The sequence below is a fragment of the Cherax quadricarinatus genome, chromosome 74 (assembly GCF_038502225.1).
Source record: "Cherax quadricarinatus isolate ZL_2023a chromosome 74, ASM3850222v1, whole genome shotgun sequence".
NCBI classification, from domain to species: Eukaryota; Metazoa; Arthropoda; class Malacostraca; order Decapoda; family Parastacidae; genus Cherax; species Cherax quadricarinatus.
The window spans coordinates 22,210,319-22,223,127 of NC_091365.1; the positions used below are offsets into that span (position 1 = coordinate 22,210,319).

Genomic DNA, 12,809 nt, shown 5'->3' on the forward strand with positions numbered 1-12,809 from the left:
GTGATTGTATGTATTGTGCCATATTTACACATAATGAACCGGATGTCAGATGCATCCGCCTCGAACGGTACATTCCTGATCTTAACCCATGTGTAATAGCTGGACACATCATGCAGCCTCACCGTCACAGCTTGATTAACTAATCATTCGCTGCCTGACCACGGCAGAGTGCGGTCGTGCTCAGCACCCCTCTGCTGTTTTCAGGCAAGCTACCTTGTATCAACATGGCGCTGAGTGTGAGGAGGCGTGTAAATACCATTGGTATTGAGCTGCTTCATGGTTCGATTTCACCCTCTTCAGTGCAAGTCTTACTACCAACAATCATTAGGGAGACCTATGGAATCCAGGACGATGAGGTGTATGGTGTAGCCCTGAATGGGGCTTATAGAATCTTCGTCAAACTGAATTCCACGTCCGTGTATGAGTCTTTAGTGACGAGATTCCAAGACGTGAGTCTTGACGCTACTCCAGCTGTGAAGGTGCGTTTGATCGACGTATCTCGCCACTTTACGTGGGTTAAGATACGTAATGTCCCATTTGAGGCAGATGAGGCTGACATAAGGAGTGTTTTTGAGACACATGGAACCGTACATCTGGCACAAAAGGGCAAGTGGACTGCAGGTGCTTACATGGGACGACCGGAGGATACCTTTTCCCTGAAGATGACTCTGAGACATCCCATACCGTCTTACGTCGTGTTGGAGGACTTCAGGACGCAAGTTATGGTATCGTATGCCGGACAGAGACGTACGTGCAGAATATGTGGGGCGTACGACCATATGGCGGCAGAGTGCGTGAAGCTGAGGAGTGCGCCAGCGCAAACTGGTGAAGCACCAGTTACCAGTGTGATAGCTGTTGAGAGCCCCACGCGTAAGCAAGGGCATGGGCGCTTGTGGAGTGAAGAGGTGGAGGATTCCAAAGAGGAGACTGGCATGTGTGAGGTAAGCTGTGATGTAAAAGGATCTGTTACTACACAAGGGAAAAGTACAGAAGTGCAAGTGCAGGAGGAGGTGCAGGCTCTAGAGGAAGAGCTTCAGGAAGTGTTAAGGACATTGATGCCACCTGCAGAGGATGTTGTTCCTGAGCTGGTGAGAGGCACGGCGTTGCCTGTGGAGCAATGTAAGGATAAAACACATAGCAGGGTTGACGGGCCAACTAGTAAGAGTGAGTTGTCGCCATGTGCTGTGGAACGAGGCATGGTGGAGGTTGAGGTTCATCGTGAGGGAACTTCAGAGGATAACATGGATGTAGAGGGCATCACGAGGAAGAGAGCGGCGGCGTCAGACTCAGATGATGTCCTGACGCCAGCGCAGAGGTCTGGGAGGAAGGAAGAGCAATGTCGAAGTAGTCACGATAAGAGGTATCGCAAAAAAGGGGGGGGTTGATGGTGTGAAGCCTTGTGATGGCTCTGGGGCAGGAGGCCCTGGGATGAATGAAGTGAGGAGGAAGGGTTGGAAACTATAAAGAGGCCTTAGGTGTATGACTGTGAACGTAAATGGACTGTGTAATAGTGTGAAGAAGGAATGGTTTCGAATGTTTCTGTATAAATATAGGGTGGATGTAGTGTTCCTGCAAGAACACAATTTCAAGGAGGGAAGAGTGCTCGAGGTGGAGGGGTTTCAGGTCATGACTCTGCCATCTGCACGTCTGAAAGGTGGTGTGGGTATATTGATCAGGGAGGCAAGCCCATTTGTGTTGCTAAGAAGTGAGGGGGGAGGGGGGGAAGAGTATTGCGTGTGGATGGGTGGTGGATGGGGCAGAGGGTATCTTTTGTAAGTGTGTATGCACCAGTGGAAAATGATGTGAGGGTAAAAAGGGATTTTGTATGTGAAGAACTAGTTTTCTTCTTACGTGGTTTACCTGCAGTGGCCGTCGTTGGTGGGGACTGGAACTGCGTTATTAGGAGGGCTGACGTGGAACCAAAAGGGGTGGGGCACGTGTCGGCGGCCTTGCGAGATCTTTTGAGGGATATTCAGTTGCGGGATGCGGTTGGAGGAGGGGCGTGGGAGGTAGAGCACACTTTTGTAAGACGGGGTTACGCTGCTAGGTTGGATAGGCTGTATATATCTCAAAGAGTTGGGTTGACATTTTTCCGTACAATAGAATTAGCTTATTCGGATCATCGGGCGGTAGTAGCAGAGGTGGCGTGGGAGTCACTAGCAGGTATATCTAGGGGATATTGGAAATTAAATACAAGTGTGTTAGGTGATGAGGAGGGAATAGAGGGATTTGCAACGCTGTGGGAGGGGTTACGTGCAGAGATAAATGGGGTAGAGGATGTGGTGATGTGGTGGGATGGTGTGGCTAAAGAACGGATTAAGCAATATTACGTAAAGGAAGGGAAACGTATCAATTCTTTAAAATATGGGCTTGCTAACTATTTGGAGGATAGGTTATGGGGTTGTTATGCGAGGGGGGCGGTGGCAGGCACTTATCCAATGGATGAAATTATGGCAATTAAAGGGAGGCTGCGTGAGGTACAGGATGAGAGGTTCCAAGCGGTGCGGGTACAGGCGGGGGTGGAAGAGGTGTTATGGGGCGATAGACCTTCATCGTGCGTATTGCGTAGGCAGAAACAAAGACAGCAGGCAATGACTATTCCATGGTTGGAGGTTCATGAGTCAATAGGAGGGTACAGGGAGGGGCAGGTCATACAAGCTACGGAAGGAATGGGGGCGTTTGCTGACAAGAGGTATGAGAAGTACTGGCAACGAGAAGGGGTAGAGGATGGGGTTTTAGAACAGGTGTGTGGGAGTGTGGTATGTCAGTTGCGTAACAGTGATAGGGAAGCACTGGGTGGGGAAATAACTGAGGGGGAAATATGGAGGGCTTTAAGTGGAATGCAAAAGGGCAAAGCACCGGGAATTGATGGACTCCCAGCAGAGTTTTATCAGCAGCATTGGGAATTATTGAGGCATTTTCTGGTTAGGTTATTAAATTGCATGAAGGAGAGAGGTGAGCTGGGTGAGAAGCAGGCAACGGCTGTCGTTGTATTGGTACCGAAGGGTAAGGGGCAGCATACGCTTCGGGATTACCGGACGATCTCGTTGTTATGCGCAGATTATAAATTGTTTGCGAAGATTTTGGGAAATCGGGTCAAGTGTGTGGTGGGGCGGGTAGTATCAAAAACTCAGTTTGGTTTGCCAGGGAGGTCTATGGTGGAGGGGCATGGGTTACTTAGGGATTTCGTGGAGGCAAAAGGGGGGGTGAGGGAGGAAGGTTTGGTGGCGCTCGATTGACAAGGGGCATACGATAGAGTGGATCGGAAAGCATTGAAAGCCATCCTCAGGGGTCAGGGGTTTGGGGAAGAAATAGTGGGTAGGGTTGAGGCGTTGTATGGAGGTGCAATGGCGAGGGTACAGATTAATGGTCGATTGGGTGGGAAAATTGTAATGGGTAGGGGACTTAGGCAGGGGTGTCCTATGTCACAATTATTGTTTGCGTGCATACAGGACCCCTTTTATAGATTGATGGAGCAGCGTATGTGTCACGTAGAGGGACCAGGGTGTGAGGTTGCGAGGGTTTGGCCAGTTTTAATTGGGTATGTGGATGATACAACTGTTCTGATCAGGGAGGGGATGCCAATGGACACATTAGACGGGGTAGTACAAATGTTCGCAGGGGCAACTGGTATGAGGGTAAATTCAGATAAATCCATGGTCATGGGGTTAGGAGCTTGGGCGGGTAGGGTTGATTGGGGTAGTGCAGTTGTGAGGAGGCAGGTGAATTCGTTAAAAATTTGCGGTCTTATTTATGCAGACGATCTAACTGTGGCACGCATGGAAAACTCGCTTAGGATGGTAGAAAGGATTCAGGGACGCTTGGGTGCATTACGACCTTATCATTTGACCCTTGTGCAGCGTGCCATTGTTATTAATATCTTACTGTATAGCAAAGTATGGCACGTGGCAGCCGTGTTCCCATTAACTGGGCCAGCAATAACGAACATACTTAGGAAGGTTTTTAAATTCTTGTGGGGTTCGAGCTGTGATTGGATTAAAAGGGATGTGGTAATGTTACCTGTAAGTAAGGGGGGGCTGGGATTGCTGGACTTAAAGCGGAGGGTCAAATGTGTCTTCATTAAAAGGGAGGTGATGAGGGAAAGTGTGGGTGGGGGGGGTTTGGCCAGGATCCATAACAGATTGCAACGGATGTATACAGGAGTTGAGTTGCATGAGTGTGAAACTGTTTTGAGGGCTCTGGCGTGGGATCGAGAGCCAGCAAAGGTTAAAATAGGTAGGTTGTGTAGATTGTTAGCCGGGAGGGTTGTAGCGCCTGTAGAGGGAATTTTCCCCATGTATGCATGGGGAAGTATATGGAATAGGTTGAGTAGGATGAGGTTGCAACCTCGTGTTCGGGATGTAATGTATCGTTTTCTGCACGGCATTTTACCGTCGGGTGTGGTTCTACGGGATAGACGAGTCGTTGACGGGGGGGAGTGTGGGATATGTGGTGGGGAGGAGTCGGCTTTTCATGTAGTATATTTTTGTGATGGAATGAGGAGTGTCAAGGGGTGGTTAAATAGGGTGATAAATAGGATAGGAGGTAAAGGAATTTCTGTATTGAGAGCATTAAGTCTCGACGTCGGGGGTTTGGGAGGAAAGTGTAATCAGAGCTGTGGGATACATTATGGCAGATTATATCTATATAGTGTGGGGAATGCGGGGGAAACAGGTTACTGAGGTGAAGAGGAGGGTGTTAGCGGTAACGTTCTATAAAACGGTATGTGGAAATAAGGAAATTTATGGGAGGAGGTGGGTGAAGGATTTTTCAGAGGGATATAGGCAACTTACGTTACAGGTTTTATTAGACTTGTAATATACGAGGGAGGGGAGGGTATGATTGGAAAGTGTTGCTGGGGTAGGGAAGTCAGGGGTGAAAACAGGGTTGCCTCCTTGGTAATGGATAACAAATGTTTGCGAGAGTGTTGGATGAGTGATGCGTGAGTGAATAATATGTGGACCACGGGTGCTACCACCTGTGGAGCTGGCCAGTTTTTGTGTGACTGGACTTTACACTTATTATACATATTGTGTGTGGTAATATTGATTTACGGTAATGACATTGTAATTTGGAGATTTGCTATAATAATTGTATGTATTTGCTCCAACTTGTTTTCTAGGTGCCTTGCACTGCATAGTGTTGATGCTGTGATCATGCACGGTGTCCAGAGATATGCTGTGATATGTTTGTATTAATGTCTGTGCATTATTGTTCGTCACTGGTGATCTGCAATTTTCAGTTTTGTTTTGAGAGTAAAGAGTTTAATGTACGTCAGATAGTGTAAATAAAGTTGGGCAACAGTGGTGTCATAGGTTTTTGTGGTTAGGTGCGTGCTAGGCACAGTATATAAATACTGTTACTTATGCCATGGTTATATTTTATGTTGTATTGTACTGTATAAGCTGTATAGAGCTTGAATGTCATAGTTGAAGCTGTGTTATTGTTTTTAACACTGGAATTGCATGTTTAAATGTGTAGAGGCTTACATGAGTTGGATTTTGAGACTAAGTTCATACCTATGGTTTTGTAGTAATTTTGTATGTCTTTGTGACTTTTCTATATCACCATTGTTGTGTAATACATATTGTTATGTAACTGAACCATTAGAACAATTACATAAATTAATGTTTTGATCATTGCTGTGTGACATTAGATTAGGCAACATTCATTGTTTATAGTATGTTAGGTTGTAAATAGTGGGGTGGTTGGATAACCACGGGGGGGGGGGTAATATGTCTGTATAATATGTTCAGTGCAATGCATTGCATGGTCTGTAGTCGATCATTAAGTACCATTTCAAGGGATGTGTATATAAAAGTGTTGTTCATATCATGTAATTCTGTTGGGTAGCTCCAACAGGTTTGTGTTAAGTGATAGGATGAGGGAGCAGGGAGGGAGGGGGGGGGGCACCCACACGGAGTTGTAAGTGTGGTGTGTAATATTAGCTGTAGGGAGGATTGTGTTAATTTATAGACTTAAATGAGTTTTATATATTATATTTTTGTAATGTCATGTTTTAAATAAAAAAAAAAAAACATCCTACACAACCCTCCTTTTACAATAATTATTATTGCCAGTGTCGCCACATCTGACACTTCTCCTCCCCCCCCCCCCCTCGTTAAATATTTACATTCACCGTTCTAAGAAACATACCATTAATTATCCTAATTTAGGGTCATACCTGACCTCATCAAAAACTTAATGAGTATTTACCAATAGTTGGTGGTACATGAACATCAATAACACAAAAACATAAAATTACAGACTAAAACAGATATAAACATTACATGCTTATACACCCATATACCTTTATAAGTATAAGAATATACACCCACAATATATAATATCAATATTAATGTAACAATCATGAAATTCAAGCTCTCATAACAACATTACATAACGTGAAGTTCACGCTTTAAAATGCATGAAAATACACCACATGATACATTATCGGTAAAAAACTAGGATATGAAAATATTTTAAAAGAATCCAAGGCTATGACATGAATAAGATTATCCAAATGTTTCATCTTGATTTTAGTAAGATAACAACAACATAACAAACTCCTTACAACATCTAACACGCCACATACCAACATACCAAAACTTAACACACATTCCACCAGACTAGACTTTCTCTGTGCCTTCTAGCACGTGCCTAACTAGTATTACATACAATAAATATACAATGAATATTAATTTAGGTTACTACTCTTTATTTACACATGATTACATAATAAGTAATTACTTCAAAAAAAAAAAGATACAGTAACACGTTACAAAAATATCCAAACCTCAATGTTTCAAGGAACATAGTGAAAGGAAATCCCTCTCAAGTTAATATTCACTTGAAGAACAGTACAAGCGGGACATTATTCGCTCCCAAAGAAAAATTCATGTTACATATTTTATATGTTATATACTATTTGTAAATTATATATTTAAACTTTCGTTTATACCTTCCCCAACAAGGGAACTAAACAAAATAGATATTTCACACCATCACATCCAGTTCCACACGTGTACCTCCAGACACACCCATCCACCCATCACTTTACACCCGAGGAAGTCAGCTTGTTAAATACCCCTGTCTCCCTCCCCCCTTTTACCAACATACTCACCCCGGCTGTTAAAAACCCGTTATAACGCCCATAAATTCCTTATTGTTAGTCCTCTATAACCTTCGGAAAAAACCTTACCCCACCTTTTCCCAAATATGTCTCTATTGTGACACAAAGTTCGATAAAACGTCGCCGCCAAAATCCTTCTCAGCACTTTCCCACCCTCCTTCCCCCTCATACCCCACAAAACATATAAGTAGTCCACGATTATGTATGCTAAACCCCTTGCCACACCCTCATCCACCCCACTCATATCAAGACTCAACCCTCTCAATACCGACACACCTTGACCCCCCACCCTAGCCACTACCCTACTCATCCATACCCTGATGCACTCCAAACCTTCACAAAAATAGACAACATGATACACAGTCTCTTCCCCACTGCATCTGCTACACCCCCCACCCTCGATGACCCTCCTATCTTGGAGCATCGATCCCGTTGGCAATATACCATGTAGGAAACGATACATAACCTCACGGGCCCTAGGTCATATCCTTAATTTACTAAATCTTTGCCATATTACTTCCCATGCATACATGGGGTAGATCCCTTCAACCGGCACCACTACATGTCTCTAACAATTTACACAAAGTTCCCACCTTTACTTTTCCCGGTTCCCTGGCTAACACTAAGGCACGTAACACTTTTCACATTCCTTCATTTCCGCTCCCCCATACCATTTCTGTAGGTGATGATGTACCTTATCTAGCTGCCCCCCCCCCTCCATCCACCTGCATGCATCACTTCGCTCTTAATGAGCACACACTTCACGTGCTTTCTCAAGTCCAACAAACCCAACCCTCCCTTACATACCGGCAATGTCACTACCTCCCTCCGCAACCAGTTGCACCCTGAACCCCACAAGAATTTGAACACTATTCTAAGAATATTCATGATTGCTGTTCCTGTTAACGGCAACACTGCCGATACAAACCAGACTTTACTACATAGTAATACATTGATAACAATCACTCATTGCCTAAGGGTTAAATGGTGAGGTCGCAGCATTCCCAAACGTCGCTGCACCTGTTCCACCATCCTATTCGAATTATTGACCCTTGCAGCACTCAGGTCAGCCTCATATGTGACACCACAGATTTTTAGACTCCCAGTCCGACACTACACGACATCACATCCCCATTCTAATCTCCCTGCCCACTCTCCCAGCCCCATTATCATTGATTTCTCCAGACTTACCTTCATCCCAGTAGCTCTCCCAAACATATATACAACTTCCCCTAAAACTTCTAACCGTGTCTCCTCACACACCAAAATAGTTGTATCGTCAACATAACCCACCAAACCAGGCCAAGGCTTCTGCACACCGTCTCTTCCCCCCCCCCCATTCCTTAGACGATCCTCCACCATCCTATAAAAAGGATCCTGAACACATGCAAACAAAAGTTGCGATACTGGACAACTCTGCCGAAGACCCTACTTCATGTTGACTCCCTCCCCCACACACCCATTGATTTGCACCCTTACCTTCGCTCCTGAGTACAACGTACCCACCCACCCCACTATTTCTTCACCAAACCCCTGTCTGAGGAGACTAACCCGCAAAGCCCCTCTTTCCACCTTGTCATAAGCCCCTTGCCAATCCAATGCCAACAACGCCCCTCTGCCCTCTTCCATGTCCTCCAGGAACCCCTTTATGATCCCATGGCCCTCAACCATTGACCTACCCAAACTGAGACTCAAACACCACACTCCTCACAACACATTTAAGCCTATTCCCAAGAATTTTCAAGAACAACTTATAATCAGCACAAAGCAACGAAATAGCTCGGTAATCCCGAAGGGTACTCTGCTTTTTACCCTTCGGGACCAACACCACCACCGCCATTGCCTGCAATTCTCCCATCTTACCTCCGTCTTTCATGGCATTCATTAACCTTACTAGGAAACCCCTTAGCAGACCCCAGTGTTGTACATAAAATTCGCTTGGTAAACCATCTATCCCGGGCGCCTTTCCCTTCCTCATGTCCATAAGGGCTCTCAATGTTTCCTCCTCCTCAATGACCCCACCCAGCGCCTCCCGATCTCTCCTCCCTAGTTTGTACGGCACATACTCACATACCTACCCAAGAACCTCGCCATCCACGACACTACTTTTCCCGTACTCCTCAAACCACCTATCTGCATACACACTCATCCCCATTGTTTCCCATAATACCTGACCCTCTCGAAAACTCCCCACTGAAGAAATGACTTGCAATCCCGGTATTGTAGTTATTTGCTGTCATACCTTCTGTCCTCGCAACATGTAAGCCGATGGCTTGTCGCCCCAGAGTACTTTGTCCAGCCCTGCTTGTACTCATACTGCTGCAAAACGCTCTTCCTACAAATCCTTTATCCTGTCCTTCAACATTTGTATTTCCTCCACGGGGTACATCCCGCCACCGCCCCCCCCCCCGGCATAACAATCCCGTAATCTAGACTCGAAATAATTTGACAAGCCATACCGCAATTGATTAATGCGTTTGCCCTCCCTCACATAAAACTCACGTATTCTTACCTTAGCCACACTATCCCACCATCCAACCACATCCTCCTCAGTCCTTCTCCCTGCACAAACCTGTTCCCAAAATACTGCAAAACCTTCCACTCCCTCCCCATCCCCCAAAACCATCGTATTCGGTTTCCAATAGCTTCCCTGCCTACGAGCCAAAGCATCCCACCCCACCTCCGCTATTACCACCCTATGATCCCTATGATCGGAAGACACCATCTCAATAGTTTTAAAAGACTCTACCAAAACCCTCTGAGATAAATATATCCTGTCCAAACAAGCCGCGTATCCCCGCCGTATAAAAGTATGTTCCACCTTGCACAGACCTCCCCCAAAAGCATCATGTAACTGAAGATCTCTAAACAGGCCCCCTAAGACTGAGGAAAAATATCCTGCTCCTCTGGGTTCCACGTCTACCCTCTTAACTACACAGTTCCAATCCCCCCCCCCACAATCACCACAGACAGTAACGTGCATAGGAAGTACACAAGTTCCTCCCACACAAAATCCGTCTTTACTTTCATGTCACTTTCTGCTGGGGAATACACACACACAAATGCCACTCTCTCTCCCATCCACCATCCTTCCACAAGTAATACTCTCCCCCCTCCCCCCTCCCCCCATTCTTTCCTGTGTAATACAAACGGGCTCGCCTCCCTGATCAACACACCCACTCCTCCTTTTAAACGTTCAGATGGCAACACATAAGCCTGGTACCGAGGCACCACTAATTCACGACCAAGTTTAAAATTGTGTTCCTGCACAAAAGCTACGTCAACCTTGTATCTATTCAAAAACATCTGGAAGCACTCACGTTTAACACCATCACACAGACCATTAATATTTATTGTTACACACCTGAGGCCAATTTAAGGTTTCCCTCCCCGCCTCATTTCAAGACTCTTCCCTTTCTGACAATTCCCCTGGGCATTGCCTTTGCCACGTACTCCACCCTCTTTCCCAACCCCCCCCCCTTCTGTTGTGGCCCTCTCTTAGAGTCACTCTGGATACCATAACCCCATATCTTTTTCCCTGGCCTTTGCGCCGGCGTCATAACATTGTCCGAATCTGATGCCGCTGCCCTTTTCCTCGTAGCTCCCTCAGTCTCCATATCTGTGTCCTGGGAGTCCTCACAATGGACTTCCACGTCTACCACCCTTAAGTCGCCTCCATGTCCTTCCATGGCACTCGCACTGTCCATCACAGGTGTCTCCTGGTCCTCCCTCCTCCCGCACACACCTCCTTCCGCCCTAATCCCATGTTCCTGCTCGCTGTGTCTCTCCACCTCCGTAGACTGTAACATAGCCTGTATCACTGTCTCCAACTCCTTCTCGATAGCTTTCACTTCTGCGTCCACTTGCACCTCAGTGTCAGTGGGCTGGGTGATTCATGAATCGCCACGTCCCCTTCTGATTCCACAGGAGGAGCCACCACCTCTTCACTCCTCGTGTGACCACGCCCTCCTCCTTACCCCCGTTCTTCCTCAGGCATCGTTTTCTCATGTGCAGGTGCTCCGTCCCTTTCCGGCCTAGGAGCCATAGTCCGCTTGCCACAATCTTCCGCCATATGGTCACATTCGCCACACAATCGGCACGTACTCCTCTGCCCGGCATACGCCACCATTACCTGGGTTTTAAACTCCTCGAGATATACATACGAGGGTATAGGATGTCTCAGCTTCATCTTAAGATTGAAAGTACCCTCAGGAAAGCCTGCGTAAGCTCCTTTTATCCATTTTCCGGGTTGGGCTAGATGTACAGTCCAATATCTTTCGAAAACATTTCTAATATCTGCTTCATCAGCCTCAAAAGGCACGTTGCGGAGCTTGACCCACGAATAATGTCGTGATACATCCGTCAACCTGACCCTCACTGCCGGTGTTACGTTAATGCTGACATCTTGGTAACGATCCACCAACGCCTCGTACACTTGAGCAGTTAGCACTTTCACGAATATTCTATAAATACCATTCAGTGGCACCCCATACAAATCCTCGTCTCTGATGCCGTATGTCTCTCTTATAATTTTGGGCAATAACAAATCGATTGACATAGGCATTAAAGCCCCACTAATGAGTTCAATGCCCACAGTATTCACTCTCCGGTGCACACCTAGCGTCATATTGTTGTCTGAGTAGCTCGTCTGGGAAAACAGTAGAGGGCTGCAAAGCACAACCGCACTCTACCTCATCCAGGCAGCGAATGGTGATGGGGAGTTCACAAGAAATGACCGAGAGGTATGTGAGGAGCTCAACACGAGATTTAAAGAAGTATTTACAGTGGAAACCGGTAGGACTCCAGGAGATCAGAACAGGGAGGTACACTAACAAGTGCTGGATGAGGTACACATAACCAAGGAGGTGAAGAAGCTGCTATGTGAACTTGACATCTCAAAGGCAGTGGGACCAGACAACATCTCTCTGTGGGTCCTTAGAGAGGGAGGAGAGATGCTGTGTGTGCCACTAACAAAGATCTTCAACACATCCACTGAAACTGGGCAATTCCCTGAGGTATGAAAGATGGCATTAAACTACAGACCTGTGTCACTAACGTATATAGTATGCAAAGTCATGGAGAAGATCATCAGGAGGAGAGTGGTGGAGCACCTGGAAAGAACAGTGTATAATCGACAACCAGCACAGTTTCAGGGAAGGAAAATCTTGTCACAAACCTACTGGAGTTTTTTGACAAAGTGACAGAAGTAAGACAAGAGTGAGAGGGGTGGAAAGACTGCATTTTCTCTGACTGCAAAAAGGCCTTCGACACAGTTCCTCACAAGAGGTTACTGCTAAGGTGATTGTCCTATGAAGAAAGGTTGAGGGAAATCGACCTGACGACACTGGAGGACAGGAGGGTCAGGGGAGACATGATAACGACATATAAAATACTGCGTGGAATAGACAAGCTGGACAAAGACAGGATATTCCAGAGATGGGACACAGAAGCAAGAGGTCACGATTGGAAGTTGAAGACTCAGATGAATCAAAGGGACATTAGTAAGTATTTCTTCAGTCATAGAGTTGTCAGGCAGTGGAATAGCCTAGAAAGTGACGTAGTGGAGGCGGGAACCATACATAGTTTTAAAGACGAGGTTTGGTAAAGCCCATGGAGCAGGGAGAGAGAGGACCTAGTACCAGTAAGTAAAGAGGCGGGGCCAGGAGCTAAGACTCGA

General features: G+C 46.2%; 1 protein-coding gene across 1 annotated transcript in view; it reads left to right on the forward strand.

Annotated features, from left to right (window-relative positions):
• The window catches only part of LOC128700117 (zwei Ig domain protein zig-8-like), a 197,594-nt gene that overhangs the window by 153,924 nt on the left and 30,861 nt on the right, over nucleotides 1-12,809 (forward strand). The gene's annotated exons all lie outside the window — the stretch shown is intronic.